The sequence below is a fragment of the Geospiza fortis genome, unplaced genomic scaffold (assembly GCF_000277835.1).
Source record: "Geospiza fortis unplaced genomic scaffold, GeoFor_1.0 scaffold614, whole genome shotgun sequence".
Lineage (NCBI taxonomy): Eukaryota > Metazoa > Chordata > Aves > Passeriformes > Thraupidae > Geospiza > Geospiza fortis.
In genome coordinates this window covers 387032-393300 of record NW_005054488.1, presented here as the reverse complement: position 1 = coordinate 393300, position 6269 = coordinate 387032, and the positions used below count along the sequence as shown (strand labels likewise).

Here is a 6269-nt window from a genome sequence, read left to right as displayed (position 1 = left end):
AAAACTATTATTTTTGATTAAAAAAGGGCTTATCACTAGCACACTTTTCCTGCTGTCTGGCTAAGACTTTCACGCAGGAGTTCTGGCACATTATTCCTTGTCCCTAACCATAAGGAGGGAAGCAGATCATTACTGGGGGCTCCACAGATCTCTTTTGCATCTGAGAGCTGATGTCTTCACCAAACCTTCCTGTTTTGTTTTATATTTGCAAACCTATGCATACATAGTTTTTGCAAGATCATATTTCATGTATCTCTGACCACTTGTCTCTTTCCTCCAGGCTACTTTTACCTGGCTTATAAGCTGCTGTTAGACCAGAGCTTGAACTCCAGGCTCCATCTGGCAGCATGACAGGCAGAGTGGGCAGATGACTCCGTCTTTCCTGCAGAAATATAAATCTCCCTCAGACATCTTAGCAATATTAATACTTTTCATAAAAGCTTGACCTTACTGGCATTGGGATTCAGGTGAACAGAGCATTGTAACTCCCAGTATTCTCTTCTGATGGGGTATCCTGTGTCTGTGCAGATACTGTTCTTACACTTCTCCCTGTCCAACTGCTGAATTTACTGTGCCAGTAAAATTGGATGCTTTGGCAGGGGGATGTTGATTTTGAATTCTATTCCTTCCAAGTTTTGTATTGTGCCAATTTGTTAAGTGTACTCTCCATCCCTTCCCTCAATTCATTCACAAGTAAAAGCCATACTTGAGCGCTACCAGGCCCAGGCCAGCCTGCTGAGGAACACCCACCCTCTTTCACAGTTGCCACTTACAGCTATTCCCCAAATGCAGTTTTCACCCACTCACACACCACCAGTAGCTGTTCTCACTGACAAAGTCCCTTAGAACCCCCCAACTACAGCTGGCAGTCTCCCATTTGTCATTCTGCAGCAGCCAGAGCTGCCTCCATCACAGCTGGCTTCAGCCCATGGCAGTGCAGTTTACCTGTGCAAGGGGAAGGGGTGGAGGAAGCGCAGCAGCCTGGTAAGAGCACACACTGACTCCACCAGGCAGAACACTTTTACAGCTGCAGTAATTGATTGCCTTTGCAACAATCACACTCTGCCAGCTTCATTTTTCAGGAAAAAAACATCAGATTGGAACAGATGGGGGCAGATCAAAACAGATTGCACAGAAACAGGCACAGTCTAATGGTAGATTGGGAATACTGAGCAAATATAAGAAGCCTGTGTGCTTTGTGTCTGAATTGGAAACAGAGCTCTTCAATTGCAGCTTTCAAATGCTGCTGTAAACACTCTTCTATCTGTTCTGACAGCTAATGGCAAACAATCACATTTGCAGTAGCTTTACTTGGGGCTCAATGCTGCAGTTATGACCGGGATCACAGATCTGCATAAAGATGGGCACAGACTTCTCTTGCTCGCAGAAAGCAAGGAGGTGCAAGCACAGAGGGTGTGCTCAAGCCACAGCTGCTCCATCAATCCACAGCTCATCCTTCACCTGGTCACCAACACTGTATCCACAAAGTCAACTATGCTCAGCAATGCCATTCCATCCACAACCATCTTTTGATGAACATAGAATCAATCTTCCACTTAGGAGATGATGATACAGAAAGCGGTTCCGATAAAGAAAAAGTTCACTTTTTGAATGAAGTTTTCTACATCAATGAAAATTTTCTAGTACAGTGAGGCAAAACAGGAATCCAGATAAAAACGTAAGTAGCCTGTCCATTCCAAATCAGTTCATTTCTATTCTTTCCTCTGCATGATTGTAAAATGCCGGCTCTACCCCCTTTGCCTTGTATTTCTAAGGTTCAAGGAAAATTTCCATCTTAAATCTTCATTCTTCATTTAATTATATTGGTGGAACATTGCAGTGAAATGAGTATCCATCAAATTGTTCTGTATTTTCACTCTGAGTGATGTTACTTAGGGTTGGTGCAGGGAGAGTTATACTCATAACATTGACATTGTTCTGTATTTTCACTCTGAGTGATCTTAGGGTTGGTGCAGGGAGAGTTACACCCATAACACTGGCTTTTTTTTTTGTGACAATCTAATCAATCAAGCCTTTCTTTACATGGCAGGCTAAACATAGTGTTTTCATCCTATTTCTATACAGCTAAAAAAATTTAATAGCTCTTTGCCAAAAATTTTATCAGCGATAGCATTTGGACCCATCTTTTTCAAAAAGGAATGCACCAAGGACATGGAATTTCATCACCAGATATACCAAAAGCAATTGAAAACTTCCAGGAATCCATGTGGGGAAAAAAATATTACAACAGCAGGCTATCACTGAATGCATGAAGCAGAAATCATTGAGACTTGTTTGTCTTTGTGAATAACGCATGGCATTGCTGATGGTGGAGACAGGAATGCGACACATACAGACCAAGGGGCATGCAGCAACATCCAATGTTTACTGAAGGGCAGCCCCTTCTATAAGGGCTTGAAATCTCCCAGTCATACAGAGTTGATTGGACAAAGGTTTCAACTCCACCCAGCTCCCAGTGATGTGGGTGCATCCTTGGCTCAAAGGAATTGGCTGTGGTCCACTTGCTGAGCTTGAACTCAGCCAATCCCTTTCATATGTGGGGACCTGTTTACATCAATGAGCTAACTGGCTGAGTCAGTGTCTGTCAAGGCCGAATTGTTTGTGCAGCTATAGACCAGCTAGAGCTGTCATGGCATAGCTGCAGTAACAGCTTTGCTTTCAAGCAACTACTATGCCATGTAGCCAGGAGATACAGCCAGAAAGTAAAGCACACTTCAACAGTTATGTTCTCCTCATGCTCTTCCCAACAGGACTGATATAGGCACTGAGGAAAACACAGACCTAGGGGGAAGGACAGCCTCCCCTCAGTCCTTCTGACAGGTTTTCTATATAGCTTTCTTCAGGCCAGTGCACAAAAATCCCTCAAGTAGTACTTCATGATGAAAAGGAAGCTTACACTTCCTTTTACACTTCCTTGGAAATTTATTGTTATTGTCCTACTGACTGGGTTTTTGGTGCTTTTCCTTGCATTATGAGTGTCTGTGCCAAGTATGCAATACAGCTTGCTAATGGAAAGCTTGAGGATAACCCAAGTTCTGCTAAAGTGGTTTTCCTCACACTGTTGCTGCTTCCATTCCAGCTTCTTAGTCAGTGTTTCCAGTCACCACAATCACCTAGTAGGAACACAGAAGAATATGCAATGCCATTTGGGAAGGGTGACCCTCACAGAAGGCCCGATAGCAATCCTTGGTGTACTTCAACTATTTATTTGGGCCTACTCAATTTAAACAAGTCTGCCAGGCTAGTAAGCCAGGACACTACTGGTGCTCTGACTCATCACTTGTGTCCTTACCACAAGCAGTGACGATAGCCATGGTACGGTGAAGGTAACAAACCCACGTGTCCAAAACCTGCAGATGCTGCCACCTTCCACAGGCTGCAGGGACAGAGACCTCCCAGGCCCAGGACAACATAGGCAAGCTCTAGCACCACCTTCCCTTGTACCACAGGGGCAGACGATAGCCTAGCATGCATCTCTGCTATGGGCAAGGGTCTTCAGAGGGTTTCCAACACCAGAAAACCACCGGGTTTGCTTCCAGGATCACTCATCTCAAAACTGCCCCAGAAGGGCCTGTTTCTGCAGGGCCTGGAGATGCAGCTGCACACGCATCCCACAGGCACCAGCAGTGTGGATGGGGCCAGAGCCCCCCTGCTCCCCGGGCACAGGAGCCACGCAGGCTCCACAGCACTGTCGCTGCTACAGCACAGCTGCACAGATCGTGCTCATGTAGCACAACTGTGAGCTGTGCACAAGCACTGCCTGTCCCTCAGCTACTTTTCTCTTTGAAGAAGAGAATTTTCATATAAAAAGGTAAAAGAAAATCCTCAAAATTTGTTTTGCTTCCAGGGCACACTACTAAAAAAAAATAATACAGTAATACCTCAGACCAAAAGTTTGAATCCAAACATCTTCAAAGAGCAAGGCTAACAGCACTTCTTTCATTCTTTTTCATTTAAATTGAACTAAATGGTTTACTGCATACATGCTGTTCACTTCAAAAGACCATTCTTAATCCCTTAATAAATAGCAGCCTAGAAGGAATCACAAAAGTAAGTTTTTAACGCATTAGCCAAAACAGCAGCCAGCAGATAGGCAGGACTGAATTAACTGTGTGATTCCTTCTCACAGGTATCTTTGCAAAGTGGAAAATTAACAGTAGGAAAGTACTATTAGAAGGCAGAAAGTTTTTTAGGGTTTTATGTTTTCAATTAATGAAATATGTTTCATTGCACTGTAGGTTAGGTGATATAAAACATGAATCTATTTTTAAAAACACAATGCAACAATACAAATCAAACTGTACCTATCGATTATATCCGAAGAGTAATGATGACGTGAAAATGGTAATGAAAAGAAAGTAAAGAGCCCCAGTCTTGTCACATAATTGCTCCCTGGTTTCAGTGACTACTTCTGGCAGATTTGAACTAGACTACTTTGAGTGTTACACTTAACAATAATCTGAAGAAAAATACCTGTATGAAGACTAGCTGTGCAGGTTCATAAACTGATAATTAAATAGAAAAAAAAAGCTGACTTTTTTCTATTTAATTTAATAATTATATAGGAAAAAAAAATCTACTTTTGGTAAAACTCTTCCTGATTCATCCTTGGCTCTGAGAACTTTTGGCACTGCCTTGTCTCCAATCACCCATGCGATAGCTGAAATCTGAGTTTAAAAGGAAGGTTCCCTTCAATAGAAAGGATGAAGATTTCCTTGTCTGCTAGAAAACTTTATCCTTCTCTACACCTTAGCATCTTATTTACAAGCAACTCATTGGCTTTCCAGCACATCTACCCTAATTGCTCACTTCAGCAAAGCCCTGGCAATCAATTGACAACTATCAAACCCCAGCCACACTCGGCAGAGTAAAAAGAACAGTTTTGGAAGGACTCCTTTCAACCCTTTTTGGAGGTACTAGCTTTTGAGGGATCACCACTGAATCTTTATTCTGATAGAAAGATGTCTGAGCTGTGATCCCTCATCCTCTGAATTTTAAGAGCTATGGTGACCTTCAGCAATTTTGGTGTTTATCACAAAACCAAACAGCTGTGTCCAATAAGAAGACAAGTGCTACAAAAGAGTGGGTTAGCTGGGTGAGGAGAGAGTTGGAGTTTGTTGGTTGTGCTGTGAAGAAGGAGTCTGTGCTGTGAGGAGCTGCACATGAGAAATCACCCAGAAGGTATGGGACTTTTGCAATAAGATGACAACAAAGGAGCACCACTGTGCATACTCAAAAGGCTGCATACTGCATACATCAGTATCAGTTAATCTCTCACTTTTGGTCAAAAGAAAGAAAAAAAAAGCAAAAAAAAAAAAAGCTTGTGAGTTCAAAGAGAGAACCACACATATGACCATGTCAGTGCTCAGCTCAGCCTCCTCCTGGGCACTTTGTACAGATCCAGCCTCTGAGAATAAGCATACTGTGTGTTTTAGAAAGCAGAAAGGTGGAGTAGATGATCAGAGCTCCTTCTGTGGAAGGACAATTAGGCAGGTTAAGGCTCTCCCTTGCAAGACTCGTGACTGAGCAACAATACAACAAGGTTCTGCCAACTCAGCAGTGAGACGGGGAGGTAAATAAGAAATGACCATTAACCATCTCACATTAGCTATAAGAAACAGGGGACATCAAGTGAAATTATCTGCAATAGAGCCAAACCAAACAATTACGAAGACTTCACAAAACTGACTGGATTGGGGAGCTCATTTCCCTGGTGGCTGCAATGAGAACATTTAAAAGGGGTCAGTAAGCAATCAGTTACATAAATAGATTTTTTTTAAAACTTCATTTGGCCCTAAGTGCAAAGGTGCCATCACCTCTCCCTGCAGCTATCTCTGCTCCATTTCAGGAGACAGAGTTTTCTGAAGCATTATTCCTATTCATTTTCTCTGCTTCCTCAGGCACCTGCTACCAGCCACTGCCAGACAGAGCCACCAGTGCAAAGGTGCCATCACCTCTCCCTGAAGCTATCTTATGCCTTGGGACAGGTGTTAAAATAGCCTATACCTGAAAAAATAATGTAATCAAACCTGAAATGAGTGCTGTTGCAATAGTCCTGATGCTCAGGAGCCTTGTGATACACACACAAGACAGATTCCTTCTTTTTATTACTGTGTTCCCTTTTCATGACAAAATTAGGGTTAGCTTTTTTTCTTCCCACAGTACCAAGACCTTCCTTATCCTTAAAGCCTTGAGGTACAAAAATGATTTTCATTTGCAGCAGAACAGTTTAGTTTGTGTTACAGCCC

The 6269-nt window shown here is 42.7% G+C and overlaps 1 long non-coding RNA gene across 1 annotated transcript in view; it reads right to left on the bottom strand.

Annotated features, from left to right (window-relative positions):
- Positions 1-351: 351 nt before the first annotated feature.
- LOC115948722 overlaps positions 352-6269 on the bottom strand; it is a 38337-nt gene continuing 32419 nt past the window's right edge. The window contains exon 3 of the long non-coding RNA XR_004082511.1: positions 352-382. This is a non-coding gene — a long non-coding RNA (uncharacterized LOC115948722). The remainder of the gene's footprint in view (positions 383-6269) is intronic.